The following is a 24,580-nucleotide window of genomic DNA, read 5'->3' as shown; positions in this document are numbered from 1 at the left end:
TAGGTGGATTTGTCCTTAGGTATTGTCTTAAGTCAATTGATTTTCCCCAAAAGCAATTCCCCAATTCTTTTCTTTGTGAGTTCTTAGTTTAGATAATTAGTTAATTAAAACAAAACCTCTTTATTATTAGGCTAGATAATAAAAGGACAGTCATTACTAGTACTTTTAGTTCCTTCGGGTTTGACAATCTGGTATTGCTAAAACTATACTACTGTTCGATAGGTACACTTGCCTACATCGCGATAATAGTTAGAACAAGTAATTATAAATATTTAAAACCTATCACAAAATCACGCGATCAAAACCTAACATGATTCAAATGATACAACAATTTGTTCAATTTGATGGTTTGCAGGATGAGGATCCAAACAATCACTTGGCAAATATTCTAGAGTTTTGCGACACATTTAAAATCAATGGCATTTTTGACAACATCATACATCTTCGGTTATTTCCCTTTTGCTAAACAATGGTTGAACTCGTTACCACGAGGGTCAATCACTACTTGGGAACAAATGACCGAAAAGTTTTTACTAAAATATTTTTCGCCAGCTAAAACGGCTAAATTAAGGAATGATATCTCTTCTTTTGTGCAGATGGATCTTGAAACACTCTATTATGCATGGGAGAGATACAAGGATCTGTTGAGAAGGTGCCCTCACCATGGGTTACCACTCTGGCTATAGGTTCAAACTTTTCACAATGGCCTGAATCCTTCAACTAGGCAGATGGTTGAGGCAGCCGCTGGTGGGACTATCAATAATAAGACACCTTAGGATGCTTATGAATTTATTAAAGAGATGTCACTGAATAAGGGGCAAGTCATGAGGACAAAGCCAACGAAAGTAGCCGGCATTTTTAACGTCGATTCGATCACCATGCTCTCTAATCAGGTAGAACTTTTGAATAGAAAAATTGACGGTTTCCTTGGTTATTTACAGATTCACCCAGTAATGCAATGCAATGCAAGTGAAGGAGGAACGAGCAATTCAGAGTATCCACCTTATGGCTACAACATGGAAAACGAGCAATTAAATTATATGGGTAATAATCCTCGACCTCAAAATAATCCCTGTAGTAACACTTACAATTTAGGATGGAGGAACCACCCAAATTTCTCATGGGGAGGCCAAGGGAATCAGAGACCACCACCACCTCCATGCTTCTAACAACCACCTTACCAATAAGAGAAAAAGTCGAACCTTGAGGAGATGCTAACAAAATTCATCTCGATGTCAGAAACTTGTTTTCAGAATACCAAGACAACACTTAAGAATCAACAAGTGTCGATCCAAGGGCTCGAAACTCAGATAGGCCAGCTCGCTAAATTGATATCTAAACAACCACAAGTAGCCTACCGAGTAACACTGAATCTAACCCAAGAGAGCAGCTCAATGCGATTACCATTCAAGATGAGGAAGGGTTAGTTGCACCTGAACCAGAACCGAGGCAAGAAATTATGGTAAGTAAAGGTAAAGGTGAGGTGGACTACAATGACCAAAAATAGGTAAGTAAAGAGTATAAACCACGTGTACCATACCCCAACGTGACAAGGTAAGACCGCATAGATGAACAATTTGGTAAATTCCTTAAAAAATTAAAGAAATTTCACATTAACTTACCATTTATTGAAGCTCTTTCGCAGATGCCAAACGCAGTCAAATTCTTAAACAAGCTTTTAGTAAATAAACGGAAGTTGGATGAAGCGTCGCATGTGGAGTTAAATGCAGTTTGCTCAGCCATTCTACAGAACAAGCTAGCCAACAAATTGAAAGATCTAGGGAGTTTTACGAATCCTTGTTTAATTGGTAGCTTAAATGTTAAAAAAGCTTTGGCTGATTTAGGGGCTAGTATCAATGTCATGCCTTACAAAATGTTTAAGCAACTAGGACTTGGGAAACCCAAACAAACTAGGATGAGCATTCAATTAGCAGATAAAACAATCAGATTTCCTAAAGGTATTTTTGAAGATGTACTCATTAGAATTGACAAATTTATATTCCTAGTTGATTTCGTTGTTCTAGACACAGAGGAGGATAGTAACGTGCCTTTAATTTTAGGGAGGCCCTTTTTAGTTACTGCTAGAACGATAATTGATGTTGGTACAGGTGAACTCACACTTCGTGTGGGTGATGAAATAATCACTCTTCAAGATCGTAATTTGAGTAACACCTCAAAAATCGAGGGTGATTGCCTAAATCATACTACTAGTACCTGATCATGTGGTGAAACCCTCTGTGCAGAAAAGAGGTTCAAAGAGTGCACATGAGCATTATTCAAGCAACAAAAAACGACCTATCTACGAAGAACGAAGGCTACGAGTTGAGGAACTAGATGAATGGCAGACACATAAACCAAAACTACGCCTTAACGAGCTCAATATTCCACCAAATCAACTTAAGGTTGGAGACAAAGTACTACTGGATGCAACAAATCCTCATATTGCCATTTCTAAATCTAACAGAGAAATTCCTCTCACGGTACTCAATATTTTTCCATACGGTATAGTTGAGTTAATTCATCCTAAATTCAGCACTTTTAAGGTAAACAGTACTCGTTTAAAACCTTATTTTGATAAAATTGATAGAGGGAGGAGTGTAAACTCCTCGCACCACCATGATGATGCAGCAGAAAGGTAAGTCGAGCTTAGACTATAAATAAGTGCTTATCGGGAGGAGATCCGAGCACTAATGGTGTTAACTTCTTTAAATTTTAGTTTTTAACATTTAATCACTAACTGAGTACTTGGCCACAGGTTTTCCAGAACCACACAGCCAGGTACACGGGCGTGCCTTAGGCCGTGCTCACACCACAGGCGGTGACACAGCTGTGCGATACGATCGTGTGAAAACAGGGAAAAATTTTTCCCCAACACGAGATGGCATAAATTGCCACGGCCGTGCAACGTGGCCGTGGGCTAGTCTGTTAAACAATACAGGCGTGCGACACGCCTGTGTCTAGAAACCGTGGTTGAAACTGAGAATTTAGCACGGGCGTGCGACACGCCCGTGCCCACCACTTGTGCTCAAGACTGATAAAACAACATGGGCGTGCACCTATATACACGGGCGTGGGAGAAGCGAATGAAGTAAAACACGGCCGTGTGACACGACTGTGTGCATCGACACGCCCAAAGCACACAGGCATGGGACGAATTTCAGACGCGCCCAAATTTAAAATCGTGAAACACAGGGCTAAAATAACACGCCCGTGTTCCCCAATACCTGTATAAAGCCCCACTATTCATCATCTCCTGCCTCAAAATCCCTAACCCTAGCCACCGCAGCTTCTTCACATGCCTTCCCTGCCACACCCGTGCGCCAACCGACCAATCACCCTTCAACTCTCCTTTCTCCTTCTCTTTTCCTCTTTCCCTTCTCTCCTTTCTTTTTCCTTCTTTTTCCCTTTGCACCACAGCACATGCACGACCAAGAAATCACTACCCACGCCCGTGGCCAACTCATCTCTCCACTTCTTTGACCACCACCACCGTTGGTTATTATCTTTCCATATTTTTCCTCATTTATTACATTATTATTAATATTATTGTTCTTTTTCATTCATTTTTTATTCTTATTATTTTTCTGTCTTAGTGCTTTATTGAACCTTATTTTGGTTATCCTTGTTAACTTCATGCTCTATTTAGTCTTAGATATTAGCACTAATTTGCAATTTTTTTTCCTTAAGATGCTAGTCTTTTGATATCTTTCATATTTTGCTTCCTCATTTTTATACATTTTTATCTAGTGATCATTTATTTAAGTTTTCTACTAGGAATTTCTATTTTACTTGTTCGTTTATTTGATGGAACTGATTTTGAATGATTATTTCTTATTCATTTGCCTACTCTGTGATTCTTCCAAACTGAATTCTATAATGGCTTTTGCAGAAACACTATGACAAACCCCGAAAGGAAAGAAAGCTGTGATTCCTACCTCGAAAAATGAAAAGGAACGTCATCTTCATCGGCTCCTACTACGAAAATAAGACACCCATTCCTCCAATTCCCACTAGGAAACCAGGAGGAACTTTTTCAGATACTTTGGACCCGACCCTTAGGTGTGGGCCGCTGCATTGATTGGGTCGCACTTGAACAAATTCAACTGGTTGATGCGGTCCTAGCTTTTCTAACGACTGACCCGTGGGAGCTCTTATTTAGGATCATCGAGCCGACGTACCTCGAGCTCACAATGGAACTCTGTTCAACATTCTATTTCCAAACCATTGTGATAGAGTTCAATGATCCAGTTCTGCCTCGATGGTTTGGTTCTCCAGTTGAGCGTACCTGAGTTTGGAATTGCACTGCGGCTATATACGGAGGAGTTCATGGATGATGAAGACTTCGATAGCCTCCATTGCCGCATCCACTACTCTCTTTCGAAATGATGGCAAGCCCTCATACTTGCCTCGACCACCTATGATCCTAGCTGCTCCAAGGCATCAGTTCTCCCTTCATCCTTGTGATACTTACACGCCATCTTAGCCCACACATTGACAGGACAAAGAAAGAGCACCGGTATCGTCAACACTCATGATGCCTACTTTTTATGGAGCATGGCGAATGGGCATATCTTCGACCTTGCCTATTTCATCGCCCTCGCCATTCGCCATCAGATGAAGCGGCATAGGAAGGAAGTCATCTCCATTGGCCCCTATGTGACTCGATTGGCGAGGAACTTTGGTGTCCTCTACATAGCAGCACAATCATCTTCCCTCACTCTCATCGGCCAGATGTCCGTACAAGGCATCTCAAGCATGCTACATATGAGGATAATCAAGAAATGATATGAAACCGACCCTCCTCAGTACCGCCTTGTCCAGTCAGCAGAGGAGTAGGACCCAGAGGACATTACTGATGACGTACCTCCACGACACGAGCACCCACCGTCTCAGCCACCACCCGTCCATCGTCCAGTTCATGCAGCGGCTTCATACTCCTGACATATCTGAGTGCCTTACTCAATTTGAGCAACAGTGTTTTCAGCGCTTTGATCACATTGATGCTACTTTACATCAGATTTGTCAGCACCTCCCCATCTTATCGCCACCACCACCTCGCGAACCATCCGGCAATGACGATGTTTAAATACTTTTCATTTTTTTATTTTTTATTTTTATTTTCCCTTTTATCTTTATTTATCTTTTTTATGTACTTTTTATTTTATCTTCATTTCATACTATTTCATTTTTAGGTTTAATAATTTTTATTGAACAATTTATAGTTTCGGCTATTTCATTACGAGTAATTATGCTTCTCCATATTTCCTAAAGAGTTCTTGATTTTATCACAGTTATAAAGAGCTCCAAATCTTATCATTACTTAAGAACTCAAAACTCCACTGGAAAAGGTTCTTCATGACTGTCATGTCCTACCCGACCACCACGATAAACTCTTCACCGGACACTGTGGTTGTGGAACCCAACCTCTACCACCACCGGAGTATCCTCCTCCAATCCTATCATTGCCTTGGCCGATTATTCTCCATAACTCCAATTCAAGGAGCCCATTCATCATTCAAGAAGTTTCACTTCTCTCCCTATCTTATGATCTTATATCTATATTTTTCATTAAATCTAACTTTGTACATTGAGGACAATGTACATCTTAAGTGTGGGGAGTTATTTATCTCATTATCAGAAGAATCCCTAAATTTTGTCTTATTTTCATGTGATCTTCTCATATCATTATTAGAATGAATTTTGATTGAGTTCTGATTTTCTATTAATATGTCTTGAATTAAAACATAGGCATTTATGCATTGACGGTTTAAACTTTAAGGAATTAGAGAATCAAGAATGATAAGTTGATTTGTGAGTTTTAAAATTTTTTTAGGTTGTTTCCCCAAGTTTAGGTATTATCTTGAGTCGAAATTCACAGGTTTAACATCAAAAAGCCATAATTTTTGTGAGATCTTGAAACCTTTAAGAGCATCTGTTATTTCTTCCTTGCTCACTTGTATTTTTGCTTTGAGTGCGTCAATATTGATTTGTTATTCTAGAACTTGCCTGATAATGCATGTCAAGACCACACCTTTGATTTAATACGTCGAGATGATAAAGGCACTTAGGTTTAACTCATTCACTCCATAAAAGCCTACCTTCACAATTAACCCCTAGTGAACCCCCTTGAGCCTAACAACCCATTCATTGATTTACCCTCAACATTAACCCTTAACCCATTATTGTTGAAATCCCCTAAATTAATTTGATCCATATTTTTGTCGAGATTTGATTTGAATAAATCGCTTAGCTATGTTTTATTTTTGATAGATAGCCTATGTTATTTGACTTGTTCTTAAAAAAATACAATACATACATATATATTAGTAGTAATTCGTCATTTTTTTGAGCTTAAGTGTTAATTCCATATTCTGAGAAGAAGCTCACTTGTATTCAATTAATCATTAGTTATTTTTCTAGTTAGGTAATTTTTCAATTCAATCTCGATTCTAACCTTTTCTTTCAGCTTGTGACCACACCCCCTAACCAAAGCCACATTAACAACCCTCTAAAGACCTTTTGATTGACGTATCATCTCAATATATATAGTGGTGGAGATTTGATTTTCATGCAAGCCTATGGTAATAACTTTTCATATTGACTAATGAGTGCTTCATTTATTGTCTTTAAACACCTCGAGTGATTTGAGTGAATCTTTAGTGAGGATGTTAAACTTTGTGATATTTTGAATCAAAGGTAATCACTTAAATGAGGGAGACACCCATGTTTTCGTGATAAAATGCTCAACTTGGAATGTTTGAAACTTTGATGTTCTTCTAGTTGAATTCTCAATGTATGATTACTTATGGTTTATTTTGAGATATTATCAATAGGGATTATAAGTTGAGAAGAATTTATTTTGATTGTGAGTTAAGGATTTTGCTTGAGGACAAGCAAAATATTAAGTGTGGGGGTATTTGATAGACCATAATTAATACATATTTTTATCCCATGATTAGCACATTTATGGATGATTTCTCCTTATATTTGGTGAATTCGATGCTCCTAATCCTTTAGTTTCATGTTTTATACTTAGGTGAGCATAGGAGAGTAAAAAGAGTGAGAGACAGGCCAAAAATGGAGAAAATGGGCCAACATGGGAAATTAACACTGCCTGGACTTCCTCACGCGGGTAGACCACACTCCCGTGCCTATTTAAAAGCCTTGACCACAGTCTGAAGCAATCGCACACAGGCGTGTCACACGAGCGTGTCCCTGTTGAGCTTAAGTATAATCCTATTTGGAAAAGGCCACTTTTGAGGGCTTTTAGGCATTCTAAAGCCTATTTAAACACCTGAGGAGGCACTTAGAAGAAAAACACAGGGTAGGAGGCAAGGAATTACTCAATGAAAGCCAATTGATCCATCTCAGAAGCCAGATTCATCGTCAAGACTGAAGATCTCCCTTCAATTTCCTTCAGGACTTTTGGGTTTTCTTTAAGTTTTGTTATCTTTATTCTTTTGAGATGTTTTATTTCATAATTATGAACTAAACCCCCTAAATACCTAAGGGGAATGAAACTTAAGACGGATCTTATTATTATTATCTGAATTGTATGATAAATATTTGACTTGTTCTTAATTATGTGTTCTTAATTCTTGTTTTAATATTCTAGGATATTGATTCAAGTTAATAAGCTTATTCAGAGGAGTAAAAGTCCCTGTCTAAGAGTAAATTTGTCGTAATTAAGCGAAGTTAATTGCACGCCTAGAGATAAGGTGACAAGATTTTTCAAAATTAGGGTGAAACCTAATAAGGGAGTCCATAGATCGAGTTAATGCAACACTAGGGTGTTAATTAGAAAGAGATTTCAATTAATCAACCTAGGGTTAGACGTTATTAGTCTCAAGAGAGATAATAATAAAACTTAGGTATTTCTATGGATCAAGTCAAATGAATAAATCGTCTGATTCAGAATTAAATAACAAGTGATGTCTAGGTGGATTTTTCCTTGGGTATTGTCTTAATCAATCAAGTTTTCCCAAAAGCTTTTCCCCAATTTTCTCTCTGTGCACCCTAAGTTTAGTTAATTAGTTTAGATAAACAAATCCCTTAATTTTTAGGCTAGATAATAAAAAGAAAGTAATTACTAGTACTCTTGGTTCCTTTGGGTTTGACAATCCGATCTTGCTAAAGCTATACTACTGTTCGATAGGTACACTTGCCTTTATCGTGATAATAGTTAGTTTCAAGAACGATTAATTATAAAATTTTAAAACCTGTCGCGAATATCAAGTATCACATTTTCTAACACTTCCCACACTGGGCACAGATGTCGCCTGAGGTTTTGAACTTGCTTGTCTAACATTTCTATCTCTAATAGAAATTCCAGCAAAGGCTGTAGATCGAGGATGATATTCTCTAAATTTATTTGATGCTGACTATTGTGATTTGCTCGTAAATCTTTTTCTAGACTCTCTAGCCTCAGAATCGACTTTCATTTTCTTTTTACAAAGCTCTTCGGCTTTATAAGCTCGGTCAAACAAAACAACAAACTCTTTCAGCTCAAGAATTCCAACCAACACTCTGATTTCTTCATTCAATCCATCCTCAAATCTCTTACACATTATAGCTTCAAAATAAACACATTTAATAGCATATTTGTTAAGTCGTACAAACTCTCGTTCATATTCTGTAACTGACATATGACCATGCTTCAATTCAATAAATTCTTTTCTCTTCTGATCAATGAACCTTCGGCTAATGTATTTCTTTCTAAATTCAATTTGAAAGAAAACCCAAGTGACTCACTCTGGTGGAACTACGGATATCAAGGTATTCCACCACTAATACGCAGTATCTCTCAACAATGATACAACACACTTCATACATTTTTCGGGTGTGCAGGACAATTCATCAAACACCCGAATCGTGTTCTCAAGCCAAAATTCAGCTCTTTGAGGGTCATCATTAGTAGTGGCTCTAAATTCCTCAGCTCTATGTTTCTGAATTCTATCAAGAGGTGGTTTATTTAATCGCAAAGGATCGATACCTTGAGGAACTATTGGGATCAGTTGGGGAACAGGTGGGGGTGGAGGTTGCGGAATAGCCGAATTCGTACAAATGTACTGTGCAAACCACTTATTTTATATTTGAAAGAAGGCTTCTTTAGCCTCACCTTCGTGACTACTCGTCACAGGTCTAGATTCAATAGGCGCTGCTCCTTGAGTGGGAGCCGGCATGTTACTTTCTACGTCGTCCGCTATAGCTCGTTCGGGATCTATTACTATATGAAAACACATTTAAGAACGTTAGGAGTTATCACAGTATTGCATTTTTAAATATGGCATGTATAGCTAGACACACATACGCTACGTTAGTCCTAGAATCGACTAAACCATAACTTTGATACCAACAAATGTAACATCCCTAACCCGTAACCATGGCCAGAATAGGTTAAGAGGAATTACCACACCTGTAACTCAATTTAAAACATTCATTTAACAAAGTCCATCTCATTTCAGTAACCATCAATCATTCACATTCAAAATGTACTTAAATCAGTCATACAAAGTCTAAATCATGCATTTGGGACTAAATTGATAACATATAAAAATTTTAGAAACTTAGAAAATTTTCAACTTTTCAAGTGACACACGCCCGTGTGAACAGGCCATGTGCCACACACAGCATTAGACACGCCCGTGTTGCAAAACAGGGCATACATACTGACTTGTCCACATGGCCATAAGACACGCCCATGTGCCTGGCCGTGTGAAAATTAGAGAGGCTACTGACTTGAGTCGCGCGGCCGACCACATGCCTGTGTGCCACACACGACCGATAGACATGCCCGTGTGTCTAGCCGTGTCAAAACTGTAGGGTATACTAACTTTAATTTGTAGGGTACCCCAGGGGACACACGACCGTGTAACATGGCTATGTGTCACACACACCCATGTCTCTTCCTGTATGGACAAAAATAGGCAAATTTTGAAAAGCCAAAATTTTCCACCCTAAAACATAAGCATTTACATTCATATTAGACCACAATTATGCAACTCAATTGGCAACCAAAATAGCCAATTCAATATACACTATAAGCCATAACCAAACTTACCATTTACAAATCCAAATACATATTTAATCACATATACAATTCATTCTTCTAACATCTATATATCAAGACTTCATTTGCATAATTTCATTCAAATATTACCATATCAAAACATACACCATTAAGCTCATATATGAAATCAAAATATGATGCCAAAATAAGCCAAATCACATGGCTTAACTTATATACAATTTCATTATTAACTAGGATACCAAAACGTAATTGTTATCATCAAACTAGCCTATACATGCCATATTTACATAAGTTCATAAGTTCAAAATACCAATCAGAAACTGGATAGTGTGACGTGCAACTCCAACTTATCTGAAACGAGCGAGCTAACGAACCCTATAAGACATAGAAAATGAAACAGAGTAAGCTTATAGCTTAGTAAGCTCGTATAATTTAGAATTTAAACTTACCATTTATAAACTATCAAGCAATAAATAAAAATGCCAACAATTCAATTTAACCATCACTTAATCACAAGTATCCATCACATGTTAGTCATTTAACAAACACATAAAGCTATCTATTAGTACTTTACTTTGCATCAATTCTAAAGTCTCATATAAAATATTTAGCATTTATAACTTGTAACATATCTGAATAACCAATATTTAAGCTCGTTGAACCTATTATAAATTCACAGGATAATTGAGTAAATAATGTTAGTAATCCGTCAATTCATCATCATACATGCTCTTTCGAGTCATGGTCGGTAAGCTCCTTCGAGTTGAACAGTAAACTCTATTGAGTTGAAACGGTAAGCTCTATTGAGCTGAATGATAAGCTCTAATGAGATGAAACAGTAAGCTCTTATGAGCTGAATCAGTAAGCTCATACGAGCTGTGGTGAGTCCGCAACAAATGCAAGAGCTCGACCAATACAGTAATCCCAGTAACATGTCACTTGTATCCAATGAATTTACATAGTTCAAACGGGCTCGGTAACGAATACAATATATCATCTAGTTAGTCATATTTCAAGTATTTCAATAAATTACATTCAATTCAACAATTACAAGTGTAGAAAGTTTAATTCTAATTATATGAACTTACCTTGTATTTGCTCGGTTAACTTTCGTCCACCCGTCTACCTTTTGTTTCCCCCGATCAAGTTCCGATATTTGTTTGTCTTGATCTATATTTATCAGATTCAATATTTTTAGTAACTATTCATTTTAATTTAGTCCCTAATTCACATATATGAAAATTTACATATTTGCCCCCATAATTTTAACTATTTTGTAATTTAGTCCTTTTTACATAAAATGGTAAATTACACATTTTTAACCACAATGCAACTTAGCTGAATTCTATATAGTATTATAATAGCCCATATTTTCACTTATTTCACATTTTAACCACAATATTTCTATCTTTTTCAATTTAATCCCATATGCTCATTTTTGTCAAAATTCATTTAGTAAAACATGCATATCCTTCAATATCCATCAATAATCTAACATAATACTTCAAAATATACTAGTATTCATCAATGGATCATTTCAAAATCATCAAAAATTTCAGGAATTGTGGTAAGGGAATGATAGAACACAAAGCAACGATCTCAAAAATGTAGAAATTATCAAAAACTGAAGCAAAACATACCTTAATTTAGCCAAATTTCTAGCTGAACCCTAACTTGGTATTCTTCTTTTCTTCCTTTGATAAAATCGGCCAACAAAGATGTTAATGGCCTTTATTTTATGTTTGTTTTACTTATTAATTCATTTAAAATCAATTTACCATTTTATCCATACTTAATAAACATATAAAACATATATAACAAGGCCATGAATGTCCACTAACATTCTAAATGAGCTATTTACAATGTAAGGACTTCCATATTAATAAACCATAGCTAATTAATACCTTTACACAATAGAACAACTTTCACACATTACGCGATTTAGTCCTTTTTACCGAATTAAGCATTTAAACGGTAAAATTTCTTTACGAAACTTTCACACAATTAATCTATCAGACTGTAAACCTTATTAAAATAATAAAATAAATATTTTGACTTTGGATTTGTGGTCCTGAAACCACTATTCTGATTTAACCTAAAAATGGGCTGTTACAACTCGTATCTTACTATATTCCTATAATGACTTTGTTCGGCAATTATGCCCGTCTTTCTTTTCCTTATATCCAACAAAACACTGTTTAAATAAATGAACTATAAAATATCACTAATCAATTAGGCTCCTAAGCCCATCACATGATCATTATTAAATCTTATCGTGCATCCATTCATCATAAATGTAGATCATTTGTCACAAGATTATCAATGTTTCACAAGCATAACTTGTTCATGTCCATTCTCACCAAGAATTCATCATATATCAAATTCAATTCACATGAGTTCTGTGCACATACATGTACCACTTGTAATATAGTCACATACTTTCTCGTTCTTAACATACCCATTGAAATACAATTCAAGCATATAAACATATTAGATCACATCTCAATTCGGCCCAATAGCCGAACACATAATCATCATTTATATTTATCATATATCCAACATTACAAGTATGTGCACTATCAACCACAATGGGTAATAAATAATTATTTTCACAATAATCATGAATTTACAATTTTAGGCTTACGTACATGCTTGTTTACTCGTATTAGTTTCATTCTCATACTCTTAGTACCGTACCAATGCCATACCCCAGATATGGTCTTACATGAAATATCATATCGACGCCATGTCCCTGACATGGTCTTATACGAAATCACATACTAATGCCATATCCTAGATATGGTCTTATACGAAATCTCGGTAGTACTAATATCATGACATTTGTATTCTACACTTGAGGTTAAATCAGGATTTCTCATTTCTCGAAACTTCGTCAAAATTGTCATTAATCAATTTCATAAAAACAAATGTATAAAATTCATGCAATATCAAAATAGTAAATACACAACATAAGGTTGCATTATTTACGCATGAACTTACCTCGATACCGAAATGGCAAAAGAGACCTAACCGCTAATTTCACGTTTTTCTCCCTTTCTAGGCTCAAATCTTATTTTCTTTGATCTATAATATCACATTTAGCCTATTTACTAGTCACATTATTCAATATGATCCAAAAATCATATTATGGCAAAATTATGTTTTTGCCCCTAAAGTTTAATATATTTACAATTTTACCCCTAGGCTCATAAAATGAAATGTGTTCAATTTCTTTACTACCCATGCATAGCCGAATCATTTTCATGCCTATAGCAGCTCACACATTTTACAATTTCACACATTTGACTCATAAATTTCACATTTCACAAATTAGTTCCTAATTCACATTTTCATCAAAAGTCCCTTAACAAAAGTTGTTCAACACACAACAAAGTTTCCTTTTCTTCCATAAAACTTCAAAAATAGGAAATATTCTCTCATGGAAAAACTCTAGATTTCCAACCATATTGCAAATTAGTCCCCTATTTAGCTAGATTAAGTTACAAGGGTTCTAAAAACATAAAAATCAACAAAAACAAACACAAATTTCACTTACATACAAAGGATTTAAGTTGCTGAAAATTTGAGTTCAAAACCCAATTTTATCTTGTGTTTTTCGGTGGAGATAGATGGAGAAGAAAGATGGCCATTTGTTTTATTTTATTAATCTTTGCTTTTGTCATCAAATACCAACTTTCACCAAATTTTGACTTTTCATTTATTACACTCCATGTACAGCCATCCACACATATAATGGCTTAATTGCTCATTAAGGACCTCAAATTTTAAGTTCTATATCTAGTTAACACATTTAACTAATAGAACACAACTTTAGCACTTTATGCGATTTAGTCCTTTTTCACAATTTAGGCATTCAAACAGTAAAATTTCTTAACAATAGTTTTACACAATCATAAAATCATCCTTTAGACCTCAAAATAATATTAAAATAAATTTTATGACCTCAGATTTGTGGTCCCAAAACCACTATTTTGACTAGCCCCAAAATCGGGATGTTACATGTGAGGCCATGTAGAGCATATTGACTTGGTTTTTAATTCAACACCAGGGGACACACGGCCGTGCAACATAACCGTGTGTCACACAAGGCTGAGATAAACACTCGTGTCTCTAACTGTGTAGATAAAAATAGGTTATTTACCAAGCAAATTTTCCACCCAAACTTGTGCACTCCTACACCAAATTCAAATGGCACAAAACATAGCATATAATAGGCATTCAATCAATCTCAATCTCTCTTAAGCATATATCCTCTCTAATTTCTATCATTTGACAACTACCATATCTACTATCAATAAGCATCACAAAAGTGACCTCAAATCCACAACATAAGCCATATACATAATCAAACCAACCAAATTAAGTCAACTTTCATGGATATATATACAATCCACAACATAAGCATTTACAAGCCAGTTTAAATGGCACAACACATTACCAAATATACCAAAATGAACAAAGTCCCTATACATGCCATATACTCAAAACACAAGCTTAAAAGTACCAAGTCGATAATTAGATAGTGTGACGAAATATCCAACGATCCCCGAATCCGAGCTAGCTTTGAAATCACTATAAAACACGGAAAAATAAACAAAGTAAGCTTTATAGCTTAGTAAGCTCGTATAAAAATAATAAGCAAAACTTATAATTTATTAACCATTCAAATTGTATATATAACATGCTACAAAATATTTAAACACAATGTTATTATGTTTTCAATCACATAACTAACCATGAATACACAACTTTCACTTACCGATGCTTATACAATTTTCCGTACATACTTTTATCGATGCGTATCTATTCTCACCATTTCAAATCTTTAATATTAATTTCATATATCACTTACCTAGTCTTTCAAAATTGAAGAACGACTTACAGATATGAGTACATCATTTTTCTTGTGCCATAGTCCAACTATGGTCCTGCCATGGTCTTACATTCGTAGTGCCATAACCCAGTTATGGCCTTATCATCAGAATGCTAGAGCCCAACTATGATCTTACATATAGATACCACCATGGTCCAACCATGGTCTTATGTTCAATTCATCATTTATCATAAAATGGTTGTACTCAATCCTGCATTGTACTTGTTTTGAACATTTAATTCAGTTTCCTAATTCAATAATAATTTTATTTTCAACAATATATATGAATAAATATATAATACCATTCATAAATTTAATAAATAAACATTAAATTTAAACTATACGAACTTACCTCGGATGTAAAAATGGCTAAACTGGTTGATTAGTCAGGAACTTTGTTTTTCCCCCTATCTAGATCCGAATTTCATTTTGCTTGATCTATATGTAATCAAAATCAGCTTATTTAATTATTTCTCTATTCAATTTAATCCAAAATTCACATTAAGGCACTTTTACACAGTTGCCCCTAATGTTTCACATTTTTACAATTTAGTCATTATTTCATTAAATTACAAATTCATGCAATTTCACTCAAAACCATGCTAGCCAAATTTCAATTAGGTCCCTAGCAGCCCATAGTTTTTATTTATTTCACATTTTAACCACAAAGTTTCCACATTTTACAATTTAATCCCTAATTTGCATTTTCACTAAGAATCACTTAACAAAACTTGTATAACTATCATCAAATATTCATAATCTATCATCAATCACTCAAATACATGCTTATTCATCAATGGCAACATCCTCAACCTTTAATAGTTTTGCAAAATAATCCCTTGGCTAGCTAGACCTAGTTGCAACGATCTCAAAAACATAGAAATTATTGAAAACCTAGTAAAAAATAACTTACATTCAAGCAAGAACAATGGCCGAATGTTTCAAGCTATTTCCATGGCTTTTTCTTCTTCAATTTTTTTTTCTAGGTGAAAGATGGACACTATTTTATGAATTTGTTTTATTTATTTTATGTTTAATTATATATTTACTTATTTAACCTTAGTTATATAACATAAAAATCACTTAATACCTGTCCATAATTGTACACTCAAGCTAATAATGGTATAGTTACCAATTAAGGACCTTAACTTTAAGGTTTTATAGCTATTTGACACCTTTAACTTTTAGAACTCAAGTTTTACACTTTACGCGATTTAGTCCTTTTTATAAAATTAACTAATCAAACGACAAAATTTTTAAACAAAATTTTCATACAATCATTCAATCATGCTGTAAAAATTAAGATAAGAATAAAACAATTATTTCAACTTCGAATTTGTGGTCCTAAAACCAATATTTTGATTTGATTAAAAACGGGTTGTTATAACTCTCCCCCCTTTAGGGATTTTTGTCCCTGAAAATCTTACCAATAAAAAGGTTAGGTTACTATTTTCTCATAGCTTCCTCGGGCTCCCACGTAGCGTCTTCAATACCATGTCATTGCCAAAGTACTTTCACTAAAGCTATGCGTTTATTTCTCAACTCTTTAACCTCTCGAGTTAAAATTTTGATCGGTTCTTCGTTGTATGTCATGTCAAGTTGAATCTCAATCTCTGTCGGAGAAATTACTTGTGATGGATACAATCTATATCGATGCAACATCAACACATGAAACACATTGTGGATCTTTTCTAATTCTGACCGTAAAGCTAGCCCATATGCCACTGGACCTATTCTTTCAATGATCTCATATAGCCCGATGAATTGCGGACTCAGTTTCCCTTTATGACCAAATTGAAGGACTTTCTTCCACAGAGAAACCTTTAGAAATACTTAATCGTCGATCTAAAATTCAATATCTTTACATTTCAAGTCCGCGTATGATTTTTTTCGATTTAAAGCTGCTTTTAGACTGTCACAAATTACTTTTACTTTTTCTTTAGTCTCTTGAATCAAATCAACCCCATGAATATTTTTCTCACTCATTTCAGTCCAATACAATGGAGCTGGAAATTTACGACCATACAAAGCTTCATACGGTGCCATCTTGATACTCGATTGAAAGCTGTTGTTATACGCAAATTCAACCAACAAAAAAAATTTCTTCCAATTGCCTTCGAACTCTAACACACAACAATGAAACATATCTTCGAGAATCTGTATTACTCTATCAGACTAACCGTCAGTTTGCGGATGAAAAGCTATACTAAAATTTAACCTCGTACCAAGAGCTTCTTGTAGTTTCTTCGCAAATCACAATGGAAGCCTTGGATCTCTATCTGAAATAATTGAAACTGGCACCCCATGCAATCTAACTATCTCAGCAATGTACAATTCAACCACAATTCAACCAATTTATCAAGTGAATAATCTGTACGTACAGGAATTAAATGTGTAGATTTTTTCGGTCGATTAACAACAACCCAAATAACATCTTTCTTCCTCAAAGATAGGGGTAATCCCGATACGATATCTATCGTAACTCTATCCCATTCCCATTTTGGTATCATCATAGCCTGTAGTAATCTCGAAGGCACTTGATGTTTGGCTTTTACTTGTTTGCAAATCAAACATCTCGATACAAACTTTGAAATTTCTCGTTTCATGCCTGACCACCAATACAACTGTCTCAAATCATTGTACATTTTGGTACTTCTCGAGTGAATAGATAGACAACCACTGTGTACTTCATGTAAAATTTTAGAATGAGCTCAAAATTCTTTGGTACACAAATTTTTCCTCGGAACATTAAATATTCATCAGATCCGATCTAAAAGTCTGAATCACTAGTCGACTCACATTGTATTCTTTTAACTTGCAATTCATTACCATACCTTTGAGCTTCACGAATTTTCTAAAGAAATATTGATTTAGCTTTTAATTCTGCTAGAATTGAACCATCATTAGACAAGCTTAGCTGAGTATTCATTGCTCGCAAAGCAAATAATGATTTTTCTACTTAAAGCATCCGCAACAACATTTGGTTTCCCTGGATGATAATCAATCACTAACTCGTAATCTTTCAATAGCTCGAGCCATCTTCATTGTCGTAAATTTAAATATTTCTGAGTCATTATATATTTCAAGCTCTTGTCATCAGTAAAGATATGACACATTTCACCGTACAAATGATGACACCAAATTTTCAATGCAAAAACAATAGCAGCCAACTCTAAGTCGTGCGTCAGATAGTTTTTTTCATGCAGTTTCAACTGTCTGGAGGCATAAGCTATGACTTTTCCTCCTTGCATCAAAACACAACCTAAACTATTCAGTGACGTATCATTAGAAATCACAAATTCTTTACCTGACTCAAGTTGAACCAACACTGGTCCCTTAGTTAACAATGCTTTCAATTGTTCAAAACTCTGTTGACATTTCTCGGGCCTGTAACGCCCCAAAATTTTAAGTTTTAACTGAGAAAAATCTGCAATAATTTATTTTTGTATTTTTGGTCTGTGTTCTGCATCTTTGTTTAAAATCTAGGGTTCGAATCGCATTGTCAAAGTTTTATTGTTTTAAAAACAACCCATAAGCAAGCTTTGCCAGCTTAAGTTCAATTCGTTTTGACATTGTGACAAGAATGAGCCTGCTGGTTCATTGGTTAAGCATCTATCTGTCTCTATCTAGTACCGAGTTCAAATTTCATTGTATGCATTAGAGGGTATTGTTTTTGGCTATTTTTGGAAGAAGGTGGTTACCCTTTAAGAATAAGAAAGTTCTTATTTTCTTGTTATACATTACTTGTTCTATTTTATTCCTTTTTTGTTTTTTTTATTTACTCTTTTTTACTTCAATTTTCTCCAATTTCAAAATAATTCGGAGCCAATTTTTAGGTCATCGGAGTATTGAGGATAAGTATTTCCATCTTCTACTTTCAAAGCTAATTCTGTGGTGTCAACGAAAGTTGTTGAAATGGTTTAGTCGAAGTAGGTTTTACCAAGTGGTGGAATGTTGTTAATTGATCGTTTGATTGTCTTGTTCAGGAAATAATATCACAAAAGACGCTAACCCTCCATGTTAGTACGATATATTACGTCTCGAGCAAGGTGAGTGTATGAATTGGAAGAGGTTAATGTCGAAAATTCTCGACAAGTTGATGTTAGGTTAATATGGCGAGAATGTGGAATTGATTGTGAAATTTTGGTTGTGAAATGATTAATTAGGGTCTGGAAAGTCTTTGAAATAGTTTCTAACAAAGCAAAATCAGGTGTGTAACGAAATTCTCAAGTTTCACAAGTTTCGGGTCGCAAAAAATGGTGGCTATCGATGCCACACGGCCAGGCACACGGGTGTGTGGCCAGGCCGTGTGAGTCACACAGGCATGTGGTAGGCCATGCGATCATCCATGTAACTCACTGTTTGTCAAATTAGGACCACATGGGCTAGCACATGGGCATGTGTCTAGGCAATCTACGGTTAAATAGGGCAGGGTTCACACGGGTACAAGACACGGCTGTGTGTCTGAGCCCTGTAACTCGCTATTTGTGGTTTAAGGACAACACGGGCCAGCACGCGGGCATGTGCTTAGGCCGTATGAGTCACATGGGTAAGGACATGGCTTTGTGTCCAAGCTGTATAACTTTCTATTTATTGATTTGTAGCACACAGGTACACGACACGGGCGTGTAGCAGGCCGTGTAAGTCACACAGGCAAGGACATGGCCGTGTGTATAGGCTGTATGACATTCATTGTGGTTTAGAAACTCGTTCTACGACCGTAATTGTTGTTGTGACTGGTATTAATTATTTGTGACTTGTTTGATATGAAATAAGATACAATGAAAAACTATTGTTAATGTACAAGTGATATCTGACTAATAAATCTGTGATTGTAACGTGAAATTCTGTGTTCTGAATGTGTTGGATTGGAGAAGTGCAAAGAAGGAAGTATTTTGTTCTGAACAATGGTTTAACCACTTTCTGATTGAATCTGAATTTGGCGTTTAACGCAAAATGTGTTAGCATCTATGATGCGATTCTATAACGTGTCAAACCGATACATTGTGGTGTGTAAGGATGGATGGACATTGAATGTCCTTAATGGCGTATTGGGTTGGTCAGAGACGGTGTGTAGTGGTTTGAAACTAGGAAAAACTCTTGTGAATCTGTTCTTCTATCGGGTCAAGCATGATGATAAACTGCTACCGTTCGTATATGTTATCTGAGTATATTTGATCTGCTCTATAACAAGATTGTGGATATTAGAACTGTTTAAGATTCTAAATAAGATCACTTCATGATCATATTAAAGTTGAATTACTTGTCCTTGTTACGCATTGAGTTCACAACTCACTTTGTTATGTTTGGCTTTCAAGTGACCCATTGAATTGAACGGGATCGATGCCGTGGAAGCTCGATCAACTTTTTAAATTTATTATCGCTTAATATGAGATTATGTTGTTAATATGTTATGGATCTGTGATGTTTGAGTACCAAAACCTTTTTGGTGACTTTTGTAAAGTTCTGTAATTAGGTTTATCTATTTTATTAACTTGTTAACGATTGGTATGATGTTTGTAACTCTCTGAATTCGGTCTAGACGTCTAGGCCAGGGTTAGGGTGTTACATTTAGTGGTATTAGAGTTAGGTTTGCCAAAACTCAGACTGTGTTTGGGCTCCTAATATATGAGAAAAGTAGCTAGTAATAGTTAACAATTGAACTAATGCGAAAATATGGAAACTTATTTAGGAACCGAGCTCCCGACGCCGATCTTGTAAATATAATTTTTATTGTTTTTTTGTCATAAAGACTATGATGCTGAAATTGATATGTGTGATGTGGATTGATGAAATTGATATATATTGGATATACAAACTGATCTGTGAATTCTGCTATTGTAGTCTAATTAATATGATGAGTTCGCACGGTAGTCATGGACGTGCTAGGAGAGGGCGTCGAGGACACCGAGGAGGATAAGCTCGAGCAGAGTCTTCCTCGATGGGTAGTATGCCCAATTTGGAGACCAGCGATACAGTTGGTACTCCTACTACTAAGACAGAGTCCCAGACTCCGATGGCTGGGGACGACACACTGTCCCAAGCTATGGTTCGGGCACTTGAGCAGGTTGCTGGAACCTATTCAGGATCAAGAAGTCGAGGGTCGATTACTAAGCAACTTCATTCGAATGGTGTTGAATTGTTTAAGGGTGTCATGGGAGTTGCTCCTACTGTTGTTGAGTACTGGCTTGAGGCTACCGAGTGAATTATGACTAATCTCGATTGCACTCTCATTCAGAAATTACGGGGTGCTATCTTTTTATTGCGAGATGAGGCCTACCAGTGGTGGTTAACTGTTCAGTAAGGTGCTTAGCTGGGACAGGTGAATTGGCACTACTTTAAAAATACCTTCCAGGGTAAGTATGTTGGGGGAAGTTATGTTAAGGCTCGTCGACGTGAGTTCATGAATTTAGTTCAAGGCAATAAGTCAGTCGCTGAGTATGAGGCTGAGTTTTTATGACTGAGTAGGTATGCTAGAGCCTTGGTAGCATCTGATTATGATAAGTGTATACGATTTGAAGAAGGTTTAAGGTATGACCTGTGTGTTCTGATAGCCCCTCAGAGAGAGCGAGAATTTGCTGCTTTAGTTAATAAAACAAAGATTGTGGAAGAGGTAAAGTTCCTCGAGCATGAATGCCGTGACAGTGAGAGAGGTTAGCTTAAGCGTAAGATGGATTCGTGTCCCTCTGGTTTTGTTTAGCGCCCTAAGAAATGGGCAAGGTTTGAGAGGCCTCCGAGGGCCTAAATGTCGAGGTTCAGTTGTGTGGTGAGTGCGGGAAGCGCCACCCGGGTGAGTGCTGGAGAAAGTTAGGAGCGTGTCTCCGTTGTGGTTCGATAGAGCATCGAGTTAGGGATTGTCCTCGAAGATTAGATTCAGTGCCTGCTAGGGCACAAACTCAGAATCTAACCTTATTCGATCGCAGAGAGAGACTCAACAATCTTTTTTGTGGTCGCAGTGCTGGTAGAGGAGGTAGTGGATCTGGGAGAGGTCAGAGGGCACCAGCTAGAGGTGCTGATCAGACTAAGGCTCGTTAGCCAACATTGGTTTATGCGGCTAGATACCGTGCAGAGAGCGATGGTGCTGATGTCATTGCAGGTACTTTCCTTATTCATTCTACTCCATATTATGCTCTTATTGATATCAGTTTTACATTCTTGCACATAGTTAGTGTTGTCTGCATCTTTGGGTCTATCTATTGAAAGTAGGACTAGAGCAATTTCTGTGATTAGCCCATTGGGTCAGTCGAATCGAATCAATAAGATATATCAACGGGTACCGTTGGAACTTCAGGGCATGGTATTTCTCGCTAATCTAATGGAATTACCCTTCTATGAATTTGATTTGATATTCGGAATGGATTGGCTCATTGAGTATCGAGTCAGTCTAGATTGTGCAACTAAAAGGGTTACTTTAAGACTGATTGAAACCGAGGAGGTGATCATGATTAGTGAGCGACGAGATTACCTTTCTAATATAGTCTCTACTCTTGTAGCTAAAAAGCTAATTCAGAAGGGGTGTGAGGCGTATGTCACTTACATATCGAATTTTGCTCCCAAAAAGCTGTCTGTAGGAGATATCCGTATGGTTAAGGAGTTCCCGGATGTATTTCCTGATGAATTGCCTGAAGTACCTCCGGATAGAGAAGTAGAATTTGGAATTGACCCGCTACCTCGTATTGCTCCTGTGTTTATTGTGCCCTATTGCATGGCACCAAAGGAGTTGACTGAATTGAATGCCCAAATTCAGGAACTTCTAGATCAAGGATTTATTCGACTGAGTGTGTCTCCGTGGGGGGCACTAGTATTGTTCGTTAAGAATAAGGACTGGTCGATGCGAATGTGTATTGATTACAGACAGTTGAATAAACTGGCAATCAAGAACAAGTATCCATTATCGAGAATTGATGATCTGTTTGACCAGTTTCGAGGAACATCCATCTTTTCTAAGATTGACTTACACTCCAGATATCATCAACTTAAGGTTAAAGAGATGAATGTGTACAAAACTGCTGTCAGAACTCGATATGGCCATTACGAATTCTTGGTTATGCCTTTTGGGTTATCAAATGCCCGGTGGCATTTATGGATCTAATAAATTAGGTGTTCCAATTGTATTTATATCAGTTTAGGGTAGTCTTCAGCGATGACATCTTAATCTACTGAAAGACCGAGACGAAGCATGATGATCAACTTCGTATTGTACTTCAGACACTTCGAGAAAAATAGTTATACGCTAAGTTCAGTAAATACAAATTTTGGTTACGAGAAGTTGCCTTTTTGGGTCATGTGGTGACGGCTAAGTGGATCCAAGTTGACCCCAAGAAAATCAAAGAGGTTCTCGAGTGAAAACAGCTGAAAAATGTGTTTGAACTCCGTAGTTTCTTAAGCTTAGCCGGATATTATCAGAGGTTTGTCGAAGGATTTTCTCTAGTTTCTTCACCCTTGACAAAGCTTTTATGTAAGAACATTTTGTTTGTATGGTCTGAGGCTAAGTAATCTAGTTTCGATAAGTTGAAGTTTGTTCTGAAACAGGCCTCAGTATTATCGCAACCTGAGTCGGGCTGAGAATTTATGGTATATAGTGATGCCTCACATGTTGGTTTAGGTTGTGTACTAATGCAAGATGGAAAAGTGATTGCTTATGCATCACGAAAACTAAAAATGCACGAAGTTAACTACCCGATACACGATCTCAAGTTAGTCACAGTTGTGTTGGCTTTGAAGATATGGAGGCACTACTTATATGGTGAAAGGTGTATTATTTACACCGATCATAAGGGTCTCAAGTACTTGTTGACTCAGACGGAGCTAAATCTTCGGCAACGACATTGAGTTGAATTACTTAAGGATTACGATTACACAGTTAAATATCACCCGAAAAAAGCTAATGTGGTAGCTGACTCCCTTAGCTGTAAAGCTATGGTTGACCTGAGAGCGATGTTTGCTCATTTAAGTTTAATAGAAGATGGAGTATTATTGGCTGAACTTCAAGTTAAACCAGATTGGATAGACCAGATTCAAACTAAATAGTTGAACGATGAATTTTTAATTCAACGTATGCAGCTTGTTGGTTTGAATGAGAATTCTGATTATAGTTTGAACAGTGATAATGTATTGTGTTTCAGAGGTCGGATTTGCGTGCCTAATGATAAAGAATTGAGGCGCTCGATCTTGCAAAAAGCTCATTGTAGCCCTTATGCTATGCATCCGGGCTGGAATAAAATGTATCAAGATCTACGAAAACTATATTGGTGGCCTGGACTAAAACGAGAGCTGGTCGCTTTCGTTTCACACTGTTTGATGTGTTAAAATGTTAAAGCTGAACACTAGTTACCTTTTAGTTTGCTACAACCAGTTAAAATTCCATAGTGGAAGTGGGAGTGAATAACTATGGATTTTGTTATGGGTTTACCATTAACCCCTACTAAGAAAAATTTGATTTGGGTCATCGTTGAACAATTGACCAAGTTAGTTCATTTCATACCGGTCCGAATGGATTACTTTTTATAGGAATTGGCTGAGCTTTACATCGCTGAAATTGTGAGACTACATGGAATTCCAATATCGATTATTTCAGATAGAAATTCGTGGTTTACCTCCCGATTCTGGAAGAAACTTCATGAAGCACTAGGCACCCAACTCAATTTTAGCATTGC

The 24,580-nt window shown here is 36.4% G+C and overlaps 1 non-coding gene across 1 annotated transcript; it reads right to left on the bottom strand.

Moving 5' to 3' along the window:
* Positions 1-563: 563 nt before the first annotated feature.
* Positions 564-670, bottom strand: LOC121210350 (small nucleolar RNA R71). Its single transcript, XR_005905464.1, has one exon. It is a non-coding gene; the product is annotated as a small nucleolar RNA R71 (small nucleolar RNA).
* Between the last annotated feature and the right edge of the window lie 23,910 nt (positions 671-24,580).

The sequence above is a fragment of the Gossypium hirsutum genome, chromosome A11 (genome assembly GCF_007990345.1).
Source record: "Gossypium hirsutum isolate 1008001.06 chromosome A11, Gossypium_hirsutum_v2.1, whole genome shotgun sequence".
Taxonomy (NCBI): domain Eukaryota; kingdom Viridiplantae; phylum Streptophyta; class Magnoliopsida; order Malvales; family Malvaceae; genus Gossypium; species Gossypium hirsutum.
The sequence above is the reverse complement of the archived record's forward strand: the minus strand, read 5'-3'. Positions and strand labels throughout refer to the sequence as shown.